Here is a 27,287-nt window from a genome sequence, read left to right as displayed (position 1 = left end):
TAAATCTATTTGGAGATGCACTCTTGTTCTGGTTTGAAGACCTCCCAGTCAAAGTTGCAATGTATATGCAATTTTGAAGTGAGGCTGAATGAGCCACTCTGGTAGCACACTGGGGAAAGGGAAGGCCTGGCTGTCACTTTTCGTGGTAAAGCATGCCAGGGAAGGGGAGAAATAGGAGCCCTTTATAATACAGGCTCCTCTTCTCAGGCAATTGTAGGGAAGACAGCACCAACTGAGGAAGTGGTGTCTGCTTGCGTGTATGTGCCCTAAAAGGCAAAACCCCTAGACAGGCTCATCTATTTTTACAGCTTTGGGACTCTGACTTTACTTCTATATTGGGAATGTTGATGGGATATCACTTTGAGGAACAGGTCTCTATGTTAGTCATGGTTGCATCTTATGGTGTAATCAACATATTGATTTTAAGAAAAACATCTGCATGATTCTGTGTTTGGCAGGGGTATCACAAAACTCAGCTGCCACTCAATGAAACTTTTGCCATTGAAGTGGAATTGCAGAATACTGAGGAGTTTGATCCTGTAAGTGGGTTTTCTATGCCATCATCTTAATACATAGTAAACAAAAAACAACAACAAAAAGTAGCCACAATAATACTTGAGTCCCTATTCTAGACCTTCAACATTAGCTTCAAATCAGGAGCAGTCTGTTAAACCCACAGCTAACAACTGTGGGGGGGTGCAAGAGGGGGGGAATCTGATTATACCATAAAACAGCTGAAAGGAGACAATTTGAAAAGAAAGTTGAAACCATCGTCTACATTAATTTTATGATAAATTAAAACTTAACAATTTTAAGAAATAACTGAAGCACTTCCCCCAGATGTATTCCCCAGCCAGATTTAAACTTACAGGTCCACTACTGTATACCGCATGTGAAAAAATGAGTCAGAACTAAAGGAAGAGCAAAAAAAATTTGACACTGTCACCAACATTAATGAAAGACGACTGATCAAACAAGAGAAACAACCGATAATGGCTACAAGTGCCCATACTGGGAAAAGCGCATTTATACTTTAATGTTATTGATTCCATGCCTAAAAAGAAAGCTTAAGAATACTGTGTCAGTTTCCCTTGTCATTTGCTCATACAATGAGAAAAGAGTTAAAAGAATGGTCCCTTCTCAAGATGCACTCATTATAATATTCTGACTTATTAAGTGTTCAGGACACTCAACTTTAGTTCTCTCTCAATAACTTTTAAAACCATCATAAAGCACATTGTGGACATTCAAAAAAATGTCTGCAGTAACCATCAGCCTCATGGTTGCCTAGCTGAAAGAGGACTGATGCCTGAGCTTCCCCAATGACACTCAATGAAACTCTCAGGTGCATTCTCCAATTCCATCTAACTACCATTAGTATATTGAAATATGAACTGAGCACAAGGACAACTAATTTAAAAAAAACAAAAATCTCACACAATCAAGGATTTTAGAGATGAATTAAACCTACAAAAGCAACTAAAGAAGATTTTGGAGGTACTTGACAAGACAGAGTCTGATAATGCTATCATAGTTTCAGTGTTTCAGAGTAGCAGCCGTGTTAGTCTGTATCCGCAAAAAAAACCAGGAGTACTTGTGGCACCTTAAAGACTAACAAATTTATTTTAGCATGAGCTTTCGTGAGCTGCATCCGAAGAAGTGAGCTGCAGCTCACAAAAGCTCATAGTTTCAGTGGAAATCTGTCTTGTTTTAATTAAAGAGAAAGCTAGACTCACAGAAGAACAAAACAGAAAAATGATCCAAAGAAACTACGAAACTCAATCCCCCCCAGAAAGTTCATACAAGTTAAATCTAGTACAGGAAGACAAGGCTGAAATATGGCTGATGGAATGTAATTCTGACTTTCTTCCCTCTAGCATAGAAGTTTTGATCTACAAGCTTCAACCACAAATCAACGTATGTGAAGGAGATTATGTGACAGTTTGTTATATAAAATGGTGGGAAACTGTGGAGTCAAGTCACAGCTGACAGGCAAGTTAAATTCACAATTGTCTTTAAAAAACACATACACACACACACACACACACCCTGCATTCTTGACCACCCAGCTCAGCAACATTTGAGCCCATTTGTAGCTTGATCCAAACCTTGTAATTGGCTGAGTACTGAAAAAAAGCAAACAAGGTAATAAAGATCTCAGTTTCTAACATCTGATGGAAGAGTGGTACTGCTCACTAGTTAGAATGGGATCTCCATTCTTGTGTTTTGCAGTTCTGTAAGTAAGGTTTTAATTTTACACGTGTGCACCTTTTTATGTTTGAGGAATAAAAATTAATAGGCAGCAGGTTTAAAACAAATAAAAGGAAGTTCTTCTTCACACAGCGCACAGTCAACTTGTGGAACTCCTTACCTGAGGAGGTTGTGAAGGCTAGGACTATAACAATGTTTAAAAGGGGACTGGATAAATTCATGGTGGCTAAGTCCATAAATGGCTATTAGCCAGGATGGGTAAGAATGGTGTCCCTAGCCTCTGTTCGTCAGAGGATGGAGATGGATGGCAGGAGAGAGATCACTTGATCATTGCCTGTTAGGTTCACTCCCTCTGGGGCACCTGGCATTGGCCACTGTCGGTAGACAGATACTGGGCTAGATGGACCTTTGGTCTGACCCGGTACAGCCTTTCTTATGTTCTTATGCTTATGCAGTGAATCTCTTACTATGCATTTTGTGTTTAACTTCATAAAAGCGTTCACTTTTTTTTTAAAACCACAATTTCTGCATTATCCTATAAACAGAGCTATCATCAATAGCTATTTGAAAGGTAAAATTTGTGCAAAATGAGGCTACCCATCTACTTGCCACTGTTAGCCCTCAGCGATCATGTTACATCCATTCTCAGACTGCTTCAATAACGTAGTATTTGCTTCCAGGAAGAATTCAGGATATTGAAATTGATCTGTAAAGACTTACGGCTTGGACCCTGGCTAAGGGAATACCTCTCCCAATGTACTGTCAAAACATGAGGTCAGCTGAAGTATTGCTAACCATCTCTAGATTTTAACCTCAGAGAGCTGGTTGGTTGCACTCTGTTCACAGTGAAAGGTTCTTGAATTTCCTTCTCCATTAGTCAGACATTTCTGAGTCTACTGACTTCAGGTATTATGTAGGACACTCCTCTTTTCTCAGGCTGTTATCTGAAGTGTGGCTGGGTAATGGGTTCATTTAGTTTATTTCATGGAACAAAGGGACAGGCAAAGAAGAATCAGCTTTTTGCTGACTATCATGGAAAAGCATGATATGGATGCATTTTATAAAATAAAAAATTAACAATCCATGCTAAGTGCAAGGAGGTCTCATAAAAACATGGGATTCTGCAACATGTAAGCCGTTGTAAAAGTGAAGTTGTAAGACTCTGAAATTCAGTTTTCCACCATGTTTCAGCCTCAACAGTACAAGTCCTAATTAAGTAGACAAAATTATGTTATTCAGGTGTCAAAAGATGCTCCTCCCTGGTGTATGTCCTCCTTTTAAGTACCTTTGCAATGTTTACTGTGCTAACTAGTCCAAGCCCACAGGAATGCAAATGTTGTCCCAAAACATCATCACTGTTATCTATAGTTCAGCACCTTACACTGTCATCACCACAACTGAGCAATTGCTTTTTAACTTGAGATCTCCGTGCTAGAAGGAACACCGCCATACTGGAGCAGACCAAGGGTTTGTCTCATCCAGCGTCCAAGAAACAAAATAAATGTCTTAGCATCTATCCATCTGTTTTGATTATCTTTTTAAAATACCCATAGGTGAGGGGAAGTAGGAGTACAACAATCAAGTTAATAAAGACACTCTTAAAAAAGTGATTGGGGGAAATTTCATCAGTATTTTTCCACTGAAGTAACTGTACGAAACCTACACACCTGCTCTGATGTGACACATCCTGGCCTATAATTTGCCTATTAGTTCCATTTGTTGCAACTAAGGCCTGGTCTACACTTGGGGGGGGGGGGGGGGAACTCGATCTAAGGTACGCAACTTCAGCTACGCGAATAGCGTAGCTGAAGTCGAAGTACCTTAGTTCGAATTACTTACCCGTCCTCACGGCGCGGGATCGACGTCCGCGGCTCCCCCCGTCGACTCCGCCACCGCCGTTCGCGGTGGTGGAGTTCTGGCGTCGACGGGAGCGCGTTCGGAGTTCGATATATCGCGTCTAGATGAGATGCGATATATCAAACTCCGAGAAATCGATTGCTACCCGCCAATATGGCGGGTAGTGAAGACGTACCCTCAGTCCTATAAGTACTGCACAGTCTCATCCAAGTTCCCTTTGCAGCAGTAACATTAACTAGTGCTGATTCTTAGCTGCACTAAATTTGCTACTGTTGCAAAGATACCTGGAAATCTGCACCAGTAATGGTGTACCTAGAAAAATTACTACCCGTACTGCAGCAGCAGCCAGAAAAGAGACAGCTATAGCAGTGCTAAGGCACTCTGAGCAGGTTTTCGTTAACAGTGACAGAAACACATTAGCTTTTACACCACAACTACCAACACAGAAAACAAGGATAAGGTTTTCTAGTTTAGATATACCCAAACAAAAATCTTACTGGCACCTTTTTCCAGTAGCACGCAGTGTGTTAACATCTGTGTCTACTGGAGCAGTGTAATAACACTGAATTCAGTGCTTAAACTCAACAGCCTGCCCACATGCATTAAAGTCTCAGAGGTCTGTTTGAACACATATGTAGGTCCAAGGTTGGCTTTCAGCCTACATTTTGGCTGCAGTAACTCTATTATACAGGAAAGAGGTACCTTTCTCAACTATCTGAATTCTGAATTACTTCCTTTCTATTTACTTGTTTCCTTTTCTTTCTCTTGAATAAAATCAGGGCTCCATTAATTGAGGCTGAAAAATACATTTGTAGCCCTTATGGTTGCAGAAAACCTTGAAAAGGTACAGAGTGTAAATCAATGCTGTTGTATTCCGAAGTCCAGCTGCCAGCCTGAAACAACTCAGATGCGAGCAGTTATAGATTGGCAAGTCTGAAACCTAAATAATAATAATTTCAGATGTCAAAAATCATCATCTCACTGCTGATAGTGTTAGAGGAAACATCTAACAAGTGTACTTATACCATGATTCCAAACTACTTCTGACATCTCTGTAGCTTATAAAATAGTTTAGGTTAAAAAAAAGTAAAGTTAAAGTTTTAGACCTAAGTGAGGCTAAACGTAGAAAAGTAAAATAACTGAAGTTATAAGTGTGAAAAAAGGTTAAAATAAGTTAAAAACAAAATGTTATCAAAACGTAAGAGTTAGCAAAGACATAACCCAGGATTATATAACTAGTTTGAGCAAAGTATTTTAAAAATTGTAAATGTTTTATTAAAATATTTATATTAATAGTATGCGAAATTAAAAGAGCCATTAAGGAAGTAGCAAAAAAACCTACTTTTTACAATAATCCTAATTATTATAATAAAGTATAAAAAGTAGCCTTGCTAAATTGCGAGGAAGCTCTAATTAATATGAAAAGGGTACTGTTACATTCCAGAATGAGGCTCTACTTAACTCTGGCAGTAAACTAATCACCCATTAATATGCTATTTCATCTTTAAATGTAAGTACAACTATAGTAATAATTTAGGCCTGTTTGCTTAACTAATCATTTTTCTTTTGAATAAAATTTAGTTGCATCATTCAGAGTGTCATCTAGTAGTCTTACAGAACACCTATTTCCTAGATCTACCTACCTAAAGGCTCAAATATAAAACTAAGTTGTTAAAGATAAGGGTGCAGTAAAACTCAGTACTAAATTAGGAACATTTCAACACAAAGGTTACACCTCCCAATTACCAAAATCCCCAACTACCCCTTACTAAACTGCTAAAACCACCAGTTTCAACCTTGGCAAATTCTACAATGCAATTTCACACAGTCAACACAAAACTCTTTTGTATATAAAAAAATGAAAGTAAGCAATGATAAAATAAATTGAAGTTAAGATTACTGTAAGAAGAACAGTTTTTATGTTGAATTCATTTTTCAATATAAATTAAGTTGCCACAGAATTTCCCATCTGTTGCACCAAAAATGACTCACAAATTAGAAATCTTGCTGCAGAATTGAGTTTCCCACGGTCAAAATGAAAACTTTCATTTTGATTTAAGGTGTGTAATAAACAGCAGAACCCGATCTTACTTTCATGAAAGCATCTCTTGTTTAAAAAAAAAAGAAAAAAACGAACAAACTAGAGAAATATGACACTATAGGCAGAGTAGTTCTTAAACAGATAAATGGTATTATGAAGTTTTCCATGAGGCATCAGCAGCTCTTTAAATGCACACCATGTCACATGCAAGGATTCAATCCGTCATATACAAGAGAATTCAAATTGGTACAGGGGAGTAACAATCAACTCTTAATTTATCTAAATACAGAGACTAGGATGTATATACATATGATTTGCATCACTGGAGTGAGACAACTAGGATATTCACCAAATAAAGGCACTGGAATTTTATGTCTGGAGGGTCAATCTGACATCTAAAGATAAACCAGTTCATAATCGACCTCCTTTCATTTGGTACAACTAGCACTCTGTTTTGGAGATATTCTCCATGGTAGCTATGTGCAGGGTAAATTACCACTCACTCTTGAGACTGTTGTCTCTGAGGAACAAAGTCAAACAACAGCAGGGTAACTAGCACAGTATCATCTTCAAAAGAAAAATATTTCACATAGCTGCTAATCAATTCATAAACATGCACTAGATGTGAAATCTTCCACCACATTTCAACAGCAATACCATTTTATATTAAGAAAATATTGTATTGCAAACATAGATAGCTGAGATTTTTAAAATACCCAAATAAAATTTCAGTGTTATGGTTCCTATAGCCACCCTATTTCAGACAATCCACATGTGATAAGATGTATTACTATATAGGATGGAATTTTAATGCCTTAATGCTTGTGCGAAATGAAAACCCCGCCTAAATTTCCTAACCAACTTGTGCTTAAATACATTAAAATATCAATTATTGCATTTTCCCTCAATTTCCTTCCTTTTTAAAGCAAAACAATAGGAATAAGCAAAACTCAAAATTATTGCCAGCATAGGTCTAACTGTACTACAGTATTTCAATTTAAAATAAATCATTAAAACTAGTAAACCCTGTGTGTTTATTAGATCTCACACTCAGAAGATTTCATACACTCTAGGGGGTTTTGTGACCTGCCATACAACAACACTGAAAATTTTGAATGGGGACCACCCCTTGAAAAGCAGCTAAACTGATTAGGCCCCTCCTGATGTCAGCTGGAGGGAAGAAAAGGTGAGTTTTAAAAAATAAATGAAGATATCGGAACACAAAAGTAATTCAGGTTTTTTAAACTAGAGAAAAAGTGCCCTCTCTTTTCTCCCCACCCCACAAATGTTGGGCAGCCTACTGAGTAGCAGGAAGATGGTACAATGAATGAAGAGCACACTGTCAAGCCTTACAAGTACACCTCTACCCCGCTATAACACGAGTTCGGCTAAAATACGGTAAAGCAGCGCTCCAGGGGGGAGGGGCTGCTCACTCCGGCAGATCAAAGCAATATAATGCGGTTTCGCCTATAACGCAGTAAGATTTTTTTGGCTCCCGAGTACAGTGTTATATCGGGGTAGAGGTGTAAACTGAAAAAAACAGGTGGTAGTCTAGTCTTAAACTAGAAAAAAACATTTTTCTCTTATTTACTTGCATGCCTAGTAAGACCCTATTGCTTGCTCGCTCTCTCTCACACACACACACACACACCCTTCACTGCTAACATCTACTGAAGTATTGGCCTGCTAAAACTCAGGGTTGAGAGTTCAATCCTTGAGGGGGCCATTTAGGGATCTGGGGTAAAAAATAAAAAAACTGTCTGGAGATTAGTCTGCTTTGAGCAGGGGGTTGGATCAGATGACCTCCTGAGGTCCCTTCCAACCCTGATATTCTGTGATTTCGAGCACAACTCCCTACTCTGCTTTAGGCATTAACAATAACACGAGAAAAGCAAAGACCTGAACTTGGGTCCTGGCCGTTTTAAAAAAGCTATTCAGTCAACTTTTTAATCTTACAATTTCAGAAAAGCAGGGGTTTTTCCAATGTGTGTGGGGGGTTGTTTTTAAAGAAAAAACATGGATCATTATAAAAACACATGTTAAAAATGAAACTGACCATCTGGAGGGTAAATTCATGTCTGTAATTTTATGAAATCTAAAATGGTGCCATCTGCACTATCATTTTAACTATACATTTTAATATATATTTTAACTACATGTTCAAAATGTGTTAATGTCAAAAATAACCTTAAGAGTGCCAAAGACATCAGTCACAAATTCAGAGAACAGTTATATAAGAATACGGGCTGCTTTAAGAAATGTACATGTACAAAACAGCATAAGCTAGACCAGATTTGGAGATGTGACTATTACTCATTCAATATGCTGAAAAACAGAATACACTGTAAGGCCAGTTAATTCCCCTCTCTCTTGCTCACTTAGGCCTGGTCTACACTGGGGGGGTGAAGGGGATGGAAGGGAATTGACCTAAGATATGCAACTTCAGTTACAAGAATAGTGTAGCTGAAGTCAACGTATCTTAGATCAACTTAGACTGACTTACTTCACGTCCTCCCGGTGTGGGATCGATGGTCGCCGCTCCCCCGTCGACTCCACTTCTGCCTCTCGACCTGGTGGAGTTCTGGAGTTGACGGGGAGCACATTTGGGGATTGATCTATCGCATCTAGACGAGATGCGATACATCAATCCCTCATAGGTCAATCATCACCTGCTGATCTGGTGGGTAGTGTAGACATGCCATCAGTTTCAGTCACAGTTTTCTGTCTGTGCCAAAATATGCACTGCAGCATGTATACCTATGTACCAGGACTGAACCATGTTTTAAACTGCAATCATTTTAATCTATAGACAATTTTTTTAAAAAAGACAATTGTAAATTTTATTTTCTTTTAAAATAGCATTTTAAATATAATTAAGAAAACCAGAATAAAAAAATTGTTTAATTTGAAAAATGCAAATCAGCTATTGCTTATCAGTAAAAGGGGTTACAACGAGGCCATTTTCCAATTTGAACAGAACTAAAGAGGATAAGGTATAGAAGTAAGACAATTTGGATGTCAGGCTTTTTTTAATGGATTTTTACTTTTCTGCTCATAAACCAATGACAGTAGCACTATTTTCCTTTGATGCCTGTGCTATAAGTGACCCCTACAAAATATTACTTTAACACAGAGCTCTCATTTTGACTCCTGCAGCTCCTCCAACAATCAGCAGCAAGAAAGAACTAAAGAAAGAGGCTAACGACTGCATTCCACTGCTGTAATCCTGACTCCAATTTTCATTTCAAGGAAAACAAAAAATGTATCCATAATTTTCCCCACTATGTCCATTCCTATACTGATGCGCGCGTGCACTCCCACCCACCCCAGAGTCAGGAAGAAAAATAAGCAGTACACAAAATACTTAAAATACTACACGATAGCTCTTCAGAATTTTGATTCTTAAATCTTATTAGAAAAGTGTGAATTTCCTTTAAGTTTGGTATTTTACATTTCAAAAAGTAAAGTCATCAGGTGTATATCAAAAGTTCTTACATAAAGAAATTAAATGGTACATTATATAGAGCCCATAAACAGAGTACCTAAATCATGCACACCACTGTAAGCTTCTTTTTTAGCAATAGTTATGAGCTATCTCACAGCTAACTGTGTTTTTGAATGCAGTCACATGCCATCATGAGACTCCCTGGAATGCTGAACATTCTCTTTGAACCATTTGACCAATGCTGCAAGAGATCTCAAAGCACTGCTTCATTTAAGTCTTTGGAATTGCATTCTACATTCCCTATCTGTAATCTCATAAATTAAGGTGTGAACAGGACTTCAGCATTTTTTATGTTATTTAACTCCTGCAGAGAGCATTATTAGCATTGCATTTACTCATTGCAGTTTGAACACTTCAGTTAAAAAAATAATTTGCACCAATGTTTGTGTTTCAAGCAATATAAAATAGTTTTAAAAGTTACATTTGGAAATCACTATGAACATATAAAAAAAAAGTCATTGTTCAAGAACCTTGTGCATTTTTAAAAAGTTACCCAAGTAGGGAACCCAAATGCCAGAGCATCATTTTTCTCACATATTTTTTGTTCTGTACAGAATTTCTTGTTCACAACAAACATACAAAACCAGACCTTAAGCCACTCCTTAACAATGAAATCTTGTGATATAGTTCACTTCCACATTGTAATTTCTACCGAGGGGGGGGAGCAGTTGAAAACACTTTAGCTTCCACATCCTTATCCCCAAAGATAGAATGGGTTAAAGCTCCACAATTTACCGAACATCTAACTAGCCAGAGACTAGACAAAACACAGTGCCCCCAAAGAGGACACAGCTAAGCCACAGCACCCAGCCCGAGTGACATGTGGGCTGGGTTTCTCAACAGGGTGCAGAAGTAAGTAAGTAAAACACAAGAACACAGTCTGGTAATTTTAGTTAGGTCTACCATTGCTTTGTACTGGTCCTTTTTGACAAACTTTACCAACTCACTTGTTTTCTTGACAACTAGCCTAGTGGAGTTTTGACCAAACCAAATCAAAATGTACTAACCCCCTGCTTAAAAAATAATAAATAATAATACATTGCCTTCTTCACAAATACAGATTTAGAATAGAAATCTCTCTTTAATCTACACTGGTAGAAGAAGAGAAATTGAGGATTACATTCTACCAGCCTCTCCCTTCTCTTCTGGGATCATCTGATCCCCTATCTGGATGTAGTCAGCTGATTAAGCAGTGGAAAGATTCCACAATTTCCCTCAATAACTTTTTCTATTTTTGTCCTTCTGTGATTTCAGTTCTCTGTTCTAAATTAGCTCAAGCCAGATTTCCAATGAGATTGCATAGTAGTGTCAGCCTGTAGTCCTTTTCCTCCATAACCTCCCTCATTCAGTTCTTACTGTAAATGTAGTGCTGCTCCGCTGCACAGAGCATGCGCCGTTTTAGTCAAAGCCCTTTTCCTCTGAGCAAGTTTCTACTCTTCCACTAAATATTCATTCTGCGGCACAGCAAACAAAAAAAAATTAAAAAAAACACACACCAGAGAAAACAAGCAGTTTTCTGCACTTTTGAGAGAAGCATGAATCCTTGTGTAAGGTAAATTCATAGACGGTTGATAATCACTAAATACTAATTACTTGTTTATCAGCAACTTTATATTTACTCCAGTTAGCACAAGATCACCTAGTATATTCAATACTGTGAAGGTATAAGGCAAGCTAGCCAACATTATATAGAACCACATAAGATGTGGTTCCCACCTTGCAGAAACCACTGGATTCCAACAACCCAAGCCCTCCCCCTCAATGTTCACACCAACTCCCCTTTCTTCAATACTCAGTAACAGTTATTCCAGCTAGACACACCCTTCTTTCCAAGCATTAACTCCACCCACTCCCCTTCCTCCCTAGGCTTCTACACAATTCTGTAGCTATTGTTTCCAGATATACAAAAGAACCTTGAGGCTTTCCTTTAACTTTTCAAAACAGTTTAAACTGAAATTAGTGCCTGGTGTTTCTATTAGTACTAAAAACAATCTTTTGAGCATGTAAATCTGTCAGTAACACAGAGTTTCAAGCACGGGGAGAGGGAATTCCCATGGCAATTTTGGAAAAAGGAGAGACTAAGACCCTAATCTTGAAAATAAAATTATTGGGGAAGGTGTCTACCCATATAGTTCTATTTGAAGAACTCCAGGTTTTCTGATGAACTCTTTCACAACAAAGTAAATTCTAATATCTAAGCTGTTGCTGCTTACTCTATGGTCTGCAGGGAGGAGATTTTCTAAAATCACAAGTGGCAGTTAGGTGCTTAACTTTCAATGGGAACTGAGCATAAAACTGCCATTTGGGCCTTTGAAAGTGCACCCCAGAGCTAGTGCATTGCTACCAGTATTTCATTCATTAATTTAATTCATTACAGAGCATTTTGAGAGAGAGAGAGAGAGAGAGAGAGAGAGAGAATGAAAAACAAAATTCTACTCTAATCTGGCTCTGAATGATCAAAAACCTAGAAACTGCTATACATATCGTTCCAGGTGGCTAAATTTATCATTATATAATAGGCAATTATCTGAAGCATGAAAGAGACTCCACATGATACTGAATGCTTGTATTGTACCAGAATTTTAAAAAGTCTCTTGTATTTTCTCACCATGGGATGACAGACAAGCATTTTGTGAAAGCAAAAAAAAAAAAAAAACATGCAAGATACAAACAAAGCTATGGGTAAACTAAAGACCAGCCTTTTCATCTACTAGAAGCACTGCCACATTACAGTTCCAGGCTTCATCATCTGGCTTAAGAAAAAAAATATATCTTCCTCAAGACTTATATTACACTCTGAAGCCAAGATAATGTTCAGTGGTTTGTGCTAAGAAATATAGTCTTGGCTCCAATTGCAAAAAGTGCACAGAAGTCAACAGACTCAGTACCTCAGGGGCAGTGTGTAAATAGCTCAAAATATTTTTTATGAAGCTCAGAATAATATTTTGTAATTCTCAAGTTAACTGTTAACGTAATATTAAATAGGGTCTATTTAACACTACTGGATTTAAACAAAAAGATCAGCAACTCTTTTGAAGTAATCAAAATAGAATCAGGTCTACATTTCATACTCAATATAAGGCTCCATTTTGAGACACTATACAAGGGATTCTGCAACTAATAAGATACAAACAGACTGCTTTACATGCACTTTAAAAAAAATTTATTTCAACAGAAGCCTAAATAACTCATAATTGACATAAAACAATCTAAAAGAACAGACTTTTCCTTTTTATCACGACTACCTAAGCCTACAATAAAAACCCAAACTGAAGGGGCATATTATAGAAGTGACTCTCAACCTTTCCAGACTACTGTAACCCCTTTTCAGGAGTCTGATTTGTGTTGTATACCCCAAGTTTCACCTCATTTACAAATTACTTGCTTACAAAATCAGACAAAAATACAAAAAAGTGTCACACTATTATTGAATAATTGCTTATTTTATAACTATATGGTAAAAATGAGAAAGTAAATCAACTGGAATATAAATATTGTACTTACATTTATGTATAGTACATAGAGCAGTATAAACAAGTCATTGTCCGTATTAAATTTTAGTTTGCACTGACTTTGCTAATGCTTTTTATATAGTCTGTTGTAAAACTAGGCAAATATCCAGATGAGTTGATGTGCCCCCACCTCCAGGGGTACACGTACCCCTGCTGAGAACCAGTGTCTTACATCATAGACAGAACTCATTTATAAATCTTAGGAGTACTCCCACTGCACCACCATACATAAAAGTGCTATTTAAGGCCTTGATCTTGCAAATACTTATGCAGGCGTGTAACTTTGCTACCCCAAATAGTGCCACTGATTTCAACCGAACTACCCAGGCTCCAGCCCCACAAACACTTCTGCACATGAGAAAAATCAAATGTGTGAGGGAGAGGACAATCTGGTGTTCTGCAGATCTAATTTTGTTTTCATAATTTATGGAAAGGGCTTCCAGAGCTTGCATGAGTGCTCTTTTTGGTATAAACCTAATGAAATAAATACATACTTCTTGGTGTAATACGTACACCAATAAAATGAAAAACTATGCCTTAAAAGAAAAGATTACCACCCTAAGTCAAAGTCAGATACCACAGCAGACAGATCTTTTCATAATTATTCAAAAGATGAATCTGAGAACAACACAGTCTATATTTTCATCTTACCTTCCCCCTCTCTATATTTTCTGTACTTGAGAGAAGCAAAAGAATGACGATTGGCCTCCAGGTTTACGTACAATAAAATGTTAAAATGTAGGATTGTGGTATTGACTATCTGGAGCCTCCCAAAAGCTGATCTGAAGTACAACTCCCACAAACTCCCTACACTAATGGAGAAGCCAAGTCAAAAGAACATAATATACTTTTGTTTTTTTACATCTACAACCGTACCTGATTAGACTTTCTACAGCTAGCATTGCTCCATTTTGACAAAAATCACGATGGAGAAGCTCAACAACAAAGCTTCAGAACAATTTTCTACCAATGTACCTCACCATATTTCAGTGGTAGTCCTTTAAAGATAAGGGGGTGGGGTGGGGTGGGGGGGGAAGAGAGAAGGGAACAACATGATGAAATCTTTTCCCAGAATACCCAAACTAAAACTCCGACTGGACCAGGACCACCACCAGGAAAATGTACCTCCCCTTCCCTGCAATCCTTGCACTTGACTAAGATATTAATATGGGGGTCAGAGTACCCATCCCACACAGGAATTATAACTTAAATATACTTTATCCGTGAAGGGCCCTCAGCCTTTATCAGGCTTTCCCCACACTGGTCCAAAATAGCCCAAGGCTATCAACCTTCAGAGCACGCTGCACAGCTTCTATTTACATAGGCCCATTTCCACAGCGGCCTTTGAGAAAAATCAAATGTGTGAGGAAGGAGAGGACAATCTGGTGTTCTGCAGATCTAATTTTGTTTTCATAATTTATGGAAAGGGCTCCCAGAGCTTGCATAAGTGCTCTTTTTGGTATAAACCTAATGAAATAAATACATACTACTTGGTGTAATACGTACACCAATAAAATGAAAAACTATGCCTTAAAAGAAAAGATTACTGAGAGAAAAAGAGTAACAGCACAGATAATTGTAGTCAACTGCTGCATCTTGCATAATTAGCTACACATAATACTACAAAAAAACAACCCTGATATGGCAAGGGAGAGGAAAACTTAAAGTGGCACTATGAACAAGGAATCTAGTCAACAGCAAAAGAGAAGCTAGAATTAGTTTCAGGTACTACACCTACCCCTGAAAACCCATCCAACTGTTGTAGTTTTACAATCATATGTTCCTATGTTTAGGAATGTTACTCTCCCTTGTTGACCCACACAATGCATCTGACTGACTTGCTTACTACATTATATGGGGTAACAAGGAAAATGATGATGAAAGTATTGTCCAGTACACAACATGTAAAAATATTTTTTCTGTAACATTTTGTTCCAATACAATAATGACAGGTTTACTTGTAACTGTAGGAATTCAGAAGAATTCAGAAAGCAGCAATATTTTTAAAGGTATCCTTTTAAAAATGAAGGTTCTTATTTAGGGTTAGGGGACAGACACAATGGCCCTTGATTTACCCAAAGTAGTGTGCACTCTGCCTCAAGTCCTTTTCAATCAAAGACAAGTAAAACCATCATAGACTACTAAGCCAAGCATCAATTTTTGATGTATGACTATGGTTTTGGTTTTTGATTGGTTTATTTTTTGAAGGTGGGAGGAGAGAGAGAGAGAGAGAGAGAAGAAGAGGAGGAAAGGAAGGAAAGCACACACATGAGAAGGAGGAGTTATGAGGAGGCAACAAACCAGAAAAGCAGCTAAATACAGACACACACTGACCCACCAACCAGAGCTAAGGCATCTGTTAGGGTGGAACAATGGATAGCAAATTTAAAGAAAGTGCACAACAAACATAGGTTACATGATCTTCTTGCAAACCTCCCGTTTTAGCCATATTAGTTGCTTACAACCAAAAGATTTGGGATAGAATGATTTTTTTTTTTTTTTTTTTTTTTTTTACACACACACACACACTTTTAGTCAAATATTTAAATGAATGTGGACATCCAAAAGGCATCATGCTTGTCACACAAGTCAACAGGCTCCACCCTGCAGAACATATAATAGGTTTGTTGTGAACATTATACCACCCTTCTATACTTGCACACAAGACAGTTTCTAAAAGAACATTTAGTCTTTTTTAATCCACTTAATCGAGGAAAGGTCCAGCCACTGTAAACCCCAATAGAGCAGGGTAATCTGTCAAGAAAGCTGAAATTCTTTGACTTGCGAACATTCAGTGTATCAGAAGGCAGAGTCATAAATACAGCATAAGCTACTTACTTAGGAGCTTTGTGTTTCTGACTTTGTTGTTCTCACAACAGGACACTGAAGTTCCTGGGACTTGTCTTTTTTGGTGTCAAACATTACGTGTAGAACTTTGTAGAAAAAAAATATAAAATCTGAAGTTCTTCTAACAAGTAGAAAACTAAATTATAAAACATGCTTGTTAGCAACAGGGCTACAAGGCTACAAAATGAGAAGCATGTAAACTAGCAACTAAAAGAAAATTTTTTTTAAAAAGTCACCACATTTTATCCACCCTAGTTACGAAGACCCAGCATGCAGTGCTGCGGCAAGCATGCAACTACTTAGTACCAACAATGAGAGAGTTGAATGAGTCACCAGAACCAGCTGCAAGCAAACCATGCTTTGCAGGTGCATCTGTCTATTATGCAAAAGGTACTACCTTTTAAATTCACTCCATAACAACAAAGTTGCTCTGCACAGCAAGTGGACTTGAATCACCAGATGGCCAAACAAAGAGCAAGACAGGACTTCATATTTGTGAATTGCAGATAGAAATTCAGTGCATTGTTGTGCAGATCATTTGTCACTGATGCCAGCACTGACTTCAATGAAGTTTGGGATGAGCGCAATCAAAAAGAATGCCAAGAATTAAGATCTAGGACATGGATAAACTGAATGAGCCAGACACTAAGAAATAATACAAAAGTTGGGGACAGGAGGGAAAAATCATGTCGCTGGTGAAAGATGCGAACACTGAAGAGACATGGAACAGTGTGAAAAAAAAAAAAAAAGATATTATATGAGAGTGGCTGAACAAGCGTTGGGCTACAAGGCCAAAAAGAAGAAACCAAACTGGCTAACAGATGAAGTCCTCCTGCAGGTGAGTGACAGAGGAAACTTAAGGAAAATAAAATGGAAAAAGCAAGTCTAAGAGTAGAGTATAACAGGATAACCAGAGAGAAAACAGAAAGCGAATAGAGACAAACTACCTAAGTGAATAACGTAAAGAAACAAAAAAAATACCCATAGAGAAAGGTGATCGGGGCTGTAATGCAAAATAAGAGAAAGGAGTGGGACACGTGAGTTGATATCAGTGGTGATACAAGCAAGGGCAAATAATTAAGGGCATACAAGTAAAGAGTAAGTAATGGAAAAATATTTTGAAGAGAACACAACAGATTAAATGATTCTAAAGAAATTCCTCTGTACATACAAAAAAAGAGCAGATACCAGAATTCTTAGAAAACTAGTAAAGATCTTGATAGAAAGTTTGGGAGACAGAAAAACAGTGGGAAATTACAACATACCCACTGAGATCCTACAAACAAGTGAGGAACACACAGTAAAGGCAATGCCCAAGCTATCTGACAAGATTTACCAACAAGAGCAAGCACCAAGTAAACAGAAAAATCAGCTTTGTGAGTGTGCCAGGAAGAATATTCACCAAGACATTGCAGAGGATAATTAAGAGGCAGGCGGAAGCTGTGCTTGCAAAGAAACAAGGATTACACCCATACAAAATTACAACAGATCAGCTATTTGTAGTAAGAGATATCAGAGTAGTACATAAAACACAAAAACCCATTACAACAGATTTATAACACACATTTGATAGCAGTTGGCAGAAAGGGTTATGGCAAGTCTTGAGAATCTATGACATCCAAGAAATTGATCAAACTGATAGAAAACATCTACAGCAAATCAATGAACGTTGTGAGAGTAGACAAGAAGCCAACAGAATGGTTTAGAACAACCGTAGGAGTGAGACAAGTATATATATTATTGCCAGATTTGTTCCACTTGTTACTGGAAGCAGTAATGGCTGTAACAGAGATTAAATGAGAGGAGTCATGTTATGTGAGAAGACAGACAATATTGACACAGGAGGACTTGGAGAATAACTGACAAAGTATACCTAGAAAGCAGGAAATTCGAACTGAAAAATCAGCATGGAAAAGACAAAAATTACGGCAACTGGAAGACAAGTGGAACAGATAAAGAATAACTTCAGAGACAAAGTACTAGAAGAAGTGGAAGAAGGAAAAAAAAGTGTACCTTGGAGGCCTACTGAAGAACCTGAATTGTGAAGATGACAAGAAGAAACAGACTAGCAGCTACTACGATTTTCTGAATGCAAGATCTGGAAGGCTAAAGACATTGATAAAATGAAAATCAGCATATATGAAAACTTATGACAATAAATGCTGTACCAGTTGGAATCTTGAAGTATGAGGAAAGCTGATAAATGAAAGATATTGATTGCAAAACTGAACTGAGGGGAATACTGACCATTTCAAAAACTACAGAAAATAAAAAATGAAGTAACAAGAACACACTGGTTAAAGAAGATCCAAGAAAGGTGACTGCATTACTTTGGACATATGCCAAGAATGGACCAGGAAAGGATATCACACTTAGCGATACATACCAGACTGCAAAGAACTAGAAATAGAGGAAGACTGAGGATGTGTGCGGGCAGACAAGTGAAGAGTGACATAGAATAAAAAGGTTTAAAGATGAACAAAGCCATGAACCTCCAACAAAATGTTGGAAAGAATTCATTCGACTTTATTGTCACTGCTGAGCTGACAGATGGGAATCAAAGTCAACAATGATGATTAGACAGAGATCCGTCAACAAGAAAAAAATGCCTAGATAATACCATGATTGACATGCTATAAATAAGAGTCAAAGCAGAACCCAAGGTGCATGAGCACCACACACACACTTACTTCTATTGTAGGAGCAGCAGTGATCTGTATGCTTTGTGTAACTGCTATGTAAAACCTGTATACTCAGAAGGTCTGTTATACTCTCCCACCCCCCTTTTGTCTCCTCTCCCTCTCTGAATACCTGTGAAGTGGGTTTTCCCCGTCCCCCCTGGAATGCTTGTGGGATGAATGGGCTGGTTGGACAGTTGAAAGATCAGAAGAGAGCTTCCAGGTAGACAAGGTGTCTGGGACTACTTAGGCAGCACTCACACACCCAATGCATGGACACTGCCCAAGGTGGAGTGTGACCAACCACAGTCGCAGGCCATGAGGAGCAGGTCCTTAAAAAGGTAAGGGGCCATGTGCTCAGGAGTGCACTCACAAGCTTGTAACTCCTGTGAAGGCCCTTCGCCCGGACCGCCTGGCCAGTGGTTCGCCGCATTGCATTCCATCGTGCCTCGGAAAGACTTGCCTTCATACACTTACCTTGAAGAATCCTGACATCTCCAGTGCTGTGCCTGTCCTGGGAGCATAAGTATGCGAGTGTGAGTGTGACCCCCCCACTCCCTCTTCTTTTGAGCATAACTATCAATATAATAAATGTGCTGCTTTCTGCCAAACTCTGGTGGGGCATTATTCCTCCCTAAGCTAACTAGCTGGCCCAATTTCGGGTAACATGTTCCAGATAACATTTTGTTTGGAGGAGGAAAAAATATGCCCCACACCCCAGCTGATTTCCTGAATTTGTAAGTAGGCCCAATAAGAGCAAACCATATCAAACCATGCAAATAACTATTCCAAAAAAAAAAAAAAAAACCACACTATTTCAAATAGACTCTTTATGCCTGAAGATTCAAATTAATGCTTCTGTGAAGGTCTGATGAGATTTACCATTCTAACACATCTCGGTTTTAAACCAGCAAGTCCAAAAGCAAACATGTCAAATTCATGACATAAGCTGTGGGTTCAGTCAACATGTAATGATGATTGAGAGAAGGAATCTTTGCTGATCTGTTTTAACCAGATTTTCAATTGTGTAAATATTGTGTTTAGATAAAATATATGATGCAAAGTAAACCAGCAACGTTCTTATTAAAAATGGTCTTTGGAGAGTCTCATAATTGTTTTCCGAAGCTTCTCTCTAATATTCTGAGAAATGTTATTTTATGGATTCATTTTAAATGAAGCTGGACAGCCTATTAGGGATTACATTTCCTGCTGAGAATTCCATTTCTTTATTCAACTATGTTTTTTCCATATTTCTTCATTTTCCCATACCCTCAGGTACATAGGGCATCCACTAGTTCATGACATTTATTTCGGTCTTGTGCTGGTCTGTATGGGCTTCTGAGAGTCATGTTCATTGAGTGGCTACTTTTTCCTCCTGTTCTACATAATGTTTCTCTAAGTCACCCCTTCTCTTCCAAAGTGGGGCCCATGTTCTCACTGGACATGGAGGTCGTGGGATTCTTGAAGCATGTCCTAAATATTTTCTTCATCAGCATCCTCTTACCATATTTGATATGAAATTGGTTTACTCTCCTCAGAACCTCGCATATTGCAAGGAACTCTTTCCAATGAACTCTGAAGATCTTTCACACAGGGATTTACTTTGGAACAAGTTGACCATTTTACCACTTTCTCTTGTAGATTTCCATGACTCTGCTCCATAGAGGTGAACAGACATAACACCAGTATTAAAAATTCATATTTGAATCAGTGCCAAAACATGTTAATTCCCCAAATCTTTCCAAGTTTATGAACTTTTGCTGCTTTTGATATTCATTGCCTGATATTTAGCATGGTGTCACCATTTTCCCTCTTATTACATAGGATAGCTAACCCCCTCTTATAATCAAACTCCTCTCTGAAGTTCAGTTATTTACTCTGTCTCAAATCACTTATTCAATAGGAGGAATAGCCATAGCAGACTAGACATCTTAGTCTGGTATGAGGTCTCTGAAAGTAGACCAGATGGTTCAGAGGAAAGTACAAGAATTGACACAATAAACAATTATGGAACAAAACTATGGTAGACATTTCTTTCTAATCCTAGTCCTTTTCTATAATAGGAACATATCTACCCGTTTTCTCAGCACTACTTCAGCTACACCAATAGTATAAACCCTCGATAGGCCAGGTCCAGACATTTTTAACCACTGTATTATAACCCTGCTTAAGACCCTGACTTGAGCGATCAGATGTCTTATCTGATTTGGTGGTTCTCATGTTCCTATTGGATAAATTATTTAAGGAACGGGAGATAAACGTTGTTCAGACAAGAGAGCACTTTGGATTTATAATGGCATGACAACCAAGTCTCATGGGATTCATGACCTACAATACCAGGGCCCATACCCTTTCTTCTACCACCCCCATCTAATTCAACTGCGAAATGTTTTTCATGTAAGCATTGCACCCTTTTCTGAAGCTTCTGACTTAAATAGCCACCCATTTGACCCACTGAGAAGACATAACTTGTGTAAATGATATCTTACAATCAGCTTTACAATTGTTGTCTTTAATTGGGTGTTCTCACCACACCCAACAAGTGTTTTGTGTAATTAACGTTATTTGCTGCCATCATATTGTTCACTCTGCTTGTGTTATATCCCTATTCACTTTCCACCACCCAGTATCTGTCTTGCCTATTTAATTGTAAGCTCTCTGGGACAGGGACTGTTTGTTACCATGCATTTGCACATTATAGCACAGTAAGAGCCCATTCTTTGTTGGCCTCAACACCTTATTCAAACCCCATTTTAATGAAGTGTTTTGATGTCCCCAAAATGTCTGGGCTAAATAGATCTGCACTATAAACAATCAGAAGGAGCCACTGTCTCTGAAGTCAAGGCTGAAGTGGTTCACAACCATCTAAATAGCACATCCTAGAAAGCAAGCATTCCAGATTTAGCTATAAGAAACTGCTCACTGCTGGTAGATACACAAACTCTTTACAATTTCCTACTTGCCACTGACGAGACAGCTTGGGGAATGGGGCGCTAAATCAGTTTCTGCATAAATTAAAGCTTTCCTTTTAACAACAAAAAGTTGTAACTTTTACAGTGAAGAAAAAACTTTCAACATCTAATCCTAACAATCTGTACCTCCCAAGTCTATAAGACATACAGTGCTGTAACACCTACAAATTTCCATGTTTTGCTGAGGATCTTTTTATGAATAGCCCCACTACCTGCTCTGATTATGTCCACAGCTTTGTCAAAAAGCATCACTGCTATTCCTGGCCTGCAGATGTGAAACCGACAAGAATCATGTCCATTTCAGACAGCAGCTACTTCAGAAAAGGAGAAGACAGCAAAGGCAGTTACTAGGGTTATTCAGCAAGAAGGCTCCCTACACATATAAAAATGGAAGCTAGGGGACGAGTAGTGTAACAGACCACCTCCCCCTCAATGGCTGGGGCAAATTAATCCCCCTCCCATATCCTCCCATCCAAAAAGGTAATGGAGTAGGTAAAGAAGAAACATCTGCCTTACAGCAACTAAAAGCACCGAAGTGGGAGCTTTAAGTTTATCAGCCCAAAGCCAATATGAAAATGGAGTTCTTTGGGTATGGCTACACTTACAAATCTGCAGCGCTGGTAGTTGCAGCGCTGGTCGTCCAGCTGTGCAGGGCCAGCGCTGGTGTGTGGCCACACTCACAGCTACCAGCGCTGCAGTGTGGCCACATTTGTAGCATTTGCAGCGCTGTTGGGAGTGATGAATTATGGGCAGCTATCCCAGCATTCAAGTGGCAGCAACGTGCTTTTCGGGCAGTGTGACGAGAGAGTGGATTTTTGGAACCGACACTGTGCAAAATCAGAAAATTTTCCCACCCCCTTACTGTTAACTGCAAACAACCTGCATCCAACATACTCTTTCCCCTCTGCCCCCTCCCCGTTTCTCTCAAGCAAAGTAACACTCAACCCCTGCAGGGGTTATCTCATTTCATTGTTGACAGTAGTTACAGATTAATGACAGCAAACAGGAGCTATGTTTGATTGACAACAAAACAAAGAGAGGCTGCATAACAAAACAAAGGGAATAATTTAGTTAAAAGCATTCTGGGATACTCCTTATACCCTGGAGGCCAATAACAGCGCTGGTGAGTGTCCACACTTGATGACCAGCGCTGCAGAAATACCCCAAGCAGACCTCCAGCGCTGCAGCCAGGGAGTTGCAGCGCTGGTTGTGCCCTGCAAGTGTGGACAGGGTGTAATTGCAGCGCTGGAAAGCCTCTACCAGCGCTGCAACTTGCAAGTGTAGCCAAGCCCTTTCAGTAGACACACAAGATCCTCGGAGGAATCCTTGTACTCTCACACTTCCCAGCAACAGGGAGGAGTAGGCTAGGTTTCTCAACAAATCATTAGCTTTATCTTACTACCTTCCCACTCGTCACCATGTTTTCCATTGGCCTCAGGGTAATACATTTAGCATTCTGCCTAGCAGGTATCAAATAAATTTCCCAAGTCATTCATACACTAAGGTACATCTACAATACATGAGACAATGGTGCAGCTGTGACGCTGCTGCAGCTATGCCACTGTAGCACAGACATTTGCTACAGCAACGGAAGGGGTTTTTCCTGTCACAGTAGTAAATCCACCCCCACCCCCCGAGCAAATAATAATTCTCCTGTAGACCTAGTACTGTCTATACCAGGGCTTAGGTTGGCTTAGCTACATCTCCCAGAAGTATGAATTTTTCATACCCCTAAAGCAACATAGCTAGGTCAATCTATGTTTTAGGTGTAGCCCAGATCATAGTTTCTAACTTGCTTTTCAGAAAATTCCAGAAATGCAGGAGTCTGTCAAGATAGCTCTTCAAAATGTTAATGTTAAACTTCAACTATTAAAAAAAAAATTTAAAAAAAAAATCAAGACACTAGATTATGCTCCAAAACGTCTGTTAGTCTATAAGGTGCCACAGGACTCTTTGCTGCTTTTATAGATTAAAATTGGTGGACTTCCATTTATCTGTCACTCTCAGACCCTCAAGGCTTTATTTAATATCCTTAACATACAAGAATTATAGTTGCCAGTTAAATAAGTGACTGTATATTGGAAACCTTGCTGTTAGGTAAGATGTGTGCATATTTCCAAAGCATCAAGCAAATCAAGAACTGCCTGCTACTCTTTCACACAGAGCTTCCACCTTTGATTTTGTAAAGGAAGTGATGTTCTAGAGAGGATCAGATATTCAGTGAATGGAGGAGTGGAAAAAAGGAGGAAGAGATGATGCTTTCTGGAAAAAAGTTTCAAACACTGCTTCAGACATACATCGCTCAAGAAAATTAGTGTTTAAGTATTACCATTTTACGATGCTTTGCCTTTTTTTTTAAACAATGCCTCAATAACACATTAGTTATAAAGAAACCCTCTAGGTACTACACATGGCATAATTAATTAGAGAGATAGGTATGTACATTGATTATTAATATGCAAAAGAACATTTTACAAGAAAAAGGCTGGAAATATAGAGAAGAGACATTTTACAAAGTGGCTACACTTCGGAGAGGTTTTTGGAACAAATTGACAAAAAACAAACAGTTATAAGTCACCAGGACCAGATAGTGTTCACCCAAGAGCTCAGAAGGAACTCAAATTGCAGAACTACTATCTGCAGTATGTAACCTATCACTTAAATCAGCTTCTGTACCATGTGACTGGAGGATAGCTAATATGATGCTATTTTTTTTTTTTTAAAGCGCCAGAGGTGATCCTGCCAATTACAGGGTGATAAGCCTAAAACTTCAGTAGCAGGCCAATGGGTTGAAACTATAGTAAAGAACAGAATTATCAGAGACATAGATGAAAATGATTTGTTGGCAAAAGAGTTAATATAGCTTTTGTTAAGAGAAATCATACCTCACCAACCTGTAAGAATTCTTTGAGCGGGTGTCAAACAAACATGTGGACAAGGGTGATCCATTTAATATATCAGAGGGGTAGCCGTGTTAGTCTGGATCTGTAAAAGCAGCAAAGAATCCTGTGGCACCTTATAGACTAACAGACGTTTTGCAGCATGAGCTTTCGTGGGTGAATACCCACTTCGTCGGATGCAAGTAGTGGAAATTTCTCTAGCTTGCTTCTTGCTTGCATATATACACCTGCCCCTGGAAATTTCCACTACTTGCATCCAAGGAAGTGGGTATTCACCCACGAAAGCTCATGCTGCAAAACGTCTGTTAGTCTATAAGGTGCCACAGGATTCTTTGCTGCTTTTCCAGTTAATACAGTGTACATGGATTTTCCGAAAGCCTTTGACAAGGTCCCACTCCAAAGGCTCTTATCACATGACTGCTTAGTTTGCCTAAGAGGAAAGGTCCTCTCATGGATCAGTAACTGGTTAAAAGATAGGAAACAAAGGGTTAGTTTTCAGAATGGAGAAAGGTAAATAACGGTGTCCCCCCGGGGGTCTGTATTGGGACCAGTACCGTTCAACAGTCATAAATGATCTGGAAAACAGGATAAACAGAGAGGTGGCAAAGTTGGCAGATAATACAAAATTACTCAAGATAGTTAAATCCAAAGCATACTGGGAAGAGGTACAAAGGGATCTCTCAAAACTAGGTGACTGGGCAACAAAACTGAATGTTGATAAATGCAGAGTAATGCACACTGGAAAACAATCCCAACTATACATACAAAATGGACTTAAATTAGCTGTTACCACTCAAGAAAGATCTTGGCGTCATCATGGACAGTTCTCTGAAAACATCCACTCAATGTGCAGCGGCAGTCAAAAGAGGTAACAATGTTAGGAACCATTGGGGAAGGGATAGATAATAAGACAGTAAATATCCTAATGCCACTATATAAATCCATGGGATTTCCACACCCAATACTACCTGCAGATCTGGTCCCTCAATCTCAAAAAAGGATTAAAATTGGAAAAGGTACAAAGAATGAGAAAAAACGATGAAGGGTATGGAACAACTTCCATCTGAGGAAAGATCACCTGATGAAGTTAATAGGCAGAGGATTTTAAAAAAAAAAGGTCTTCACCTTACACAGTCAACCTGTGGAACTCATTGCCAGCAGATGTTGTGCAGGGCAAAAGTATAACTGGATTCAAAAAAATTAGATAAGTTGATGGAGGATAAATCCATCAGTGGCTATTAGCCAAGATGGTCAGGGATGCAATCCCATGCTTTGGGTGTCGTAAGCCTCTGACCGGCCAGATGCTTAAACACAGGATATTGGGATAGATGGCAAATTGGTCTAACCAAGCATGACCATTCTTATGCACATTGGGCACAAAGCTGGCTTTATTTCAACAAAAACAGAGCCTGTGTAAGGTCATTATTGAGAGTTACATACGTTTTATTCTGGTAGCTAATGTAATGCTGACAAGCTGTCTTAGGGGCAGTTGTTTCCCCTAAGGAATAAAGACCAGATCCAAAAGCTCATGTAAGACAACAGAAAACCTGTTGAAAATAAAGCATGACCCAGGAAGCCTCGTGCCCAATTGGCCATTTTGGCTAAGATGCCAGCCTCCTCGCAGTCCACCAATTTGGCTCCGTGTTCTAAGGCTAGCCGTCCGACCCAAACCATAGGTGCCTCATCGGTTTTTCATTGTGTTTCCTTTAAAAACTCTTTAAGTTCAGCCTTAGTACGTGTTCGCAGTTCAGTAACCTGCGTGGTGTTGCCTGTTTGTGCATCTATTTTAGTTTTAGTTACCGCAATAGGCAAAGCTTCTGCTACAGTTTCAGATTCAGTAAATTCTGGGGCTGTTGGCAGAGCTGGATACAGAAGAGTTTTAGGAGCTTCATATGGGGGTGGCAAAATTTTCTGAGAGGGACTTGGGAGGCGGGTAGTGATGGGCTCTACCTTTTCTGTCTTCTCCTCCTCATCATCTTTAGGAGAGCCTGGGGCTGCCTGTTTAGCTGCAAACATTGTGTCCCCGTAGAGGACAGAGCACAGATTGAGGGCCTTGCATATCATGCTAAACAGGACGGTGGAAACATCCTCAGATTTATATTCATCGGGTCGCAATTTTTTGGTTTTCTTAATTAAATCTAATTCTTTTATCATTTGGCATAATAATTTGTGTGCCAGATCAGCAGGCATTACCCAAGGTGGGGGAATCAATTTGGAAACGGTACCTCCGGATTTTCTAACAATGCGGCTACATTCTCTCCAAAGCTGAGAGGGATCTGCAGCACCGAGGTTCTCCACAATCTCCGTGCACTGAGGCCGCAGGGAACAATCAGCTGGCTGACACCTAAAGCTCTGGTGGCACTGGTGGAGGCATCCCGTATCTGCCAGGGTTAATGGTACAGTATAGCCTTTTAGAGTTTTACCCGAGCCAAGGGAACAGATCCATTCTATTTTTGGATTAGTTGAATTTTGGCTAGTAAAAAGGTGAAACTGCAAATGTTGGAACTGTTCAGTTTCATTATCTGCGCGGTCTACAGCGTACCACGGGCATGGCCCAACTCCCTTGCATCCTGTTCGTGACGCCATGTAAATTGCCACGTACACGCAGGGGCGAAAGAAAATGCAGGCCTGTTATTTACCAGGCTGCACGTGGCAATAGACTATATTGGTAAGGGATGCAAGGAGAGTATGGGTCACGATGCAAACTGCAGACACACACACACACACACACACACACACACCCCTAAAATTAATCAATTTAAAA

The 27,287-nt window shown here is 39.0% G+C and overlaps 1 protein-coding gene across 17 annotated transcripts in view; it reads right to left on the bottom strand.

Annotated features, from left to right (window-relative positions):
• Positions 1-27,287, bottom strand: part of ARHGAP21 (Rho GTPase activating protein 21) — a 239,276-nt gene that overhangs the window by 166,876 nt on the left and 45,113 nt on the right. For 2 of the 17 annotated variants that reach the window (XM_039522398.1, XM_039522400.1), the window contains exon 1: positions 26,749-26,879. The exons of 14 other annotated variants lie outside the window; for them this stretch is intronic. The gene's annotated coding sequence lies outside the window, so the exon portion shown is untranslated. Of the gene's footprint in view, positions 1-26,748; positions 26,880-27,287 lie in introns of those variants that run through there. One more of the 17 variants, XM_039522399.1, reaches the window with a different exon arrangement.

The sequence above is a fragment of the Mauremys reevesii genome, linkage group 2, assembly GCF_016161935.1.
Source record: "Mauremys reevesii isolate NIE-2019 linkage group 2, ASM1616193v1, whole genome shotgun sequence".
NCBI classification, from domain to species: domain Eukaryota; kingdom Metazoa; phylum Chordata; order Testudines; family Geoemydidae; genus Mauremys; species Mauremys reevesii.
The sequence above is the reverse complement of the archived record's forward strand: the minus strand, read 5'-3'. Positions and strand labels throughout refer to the sequence as shown.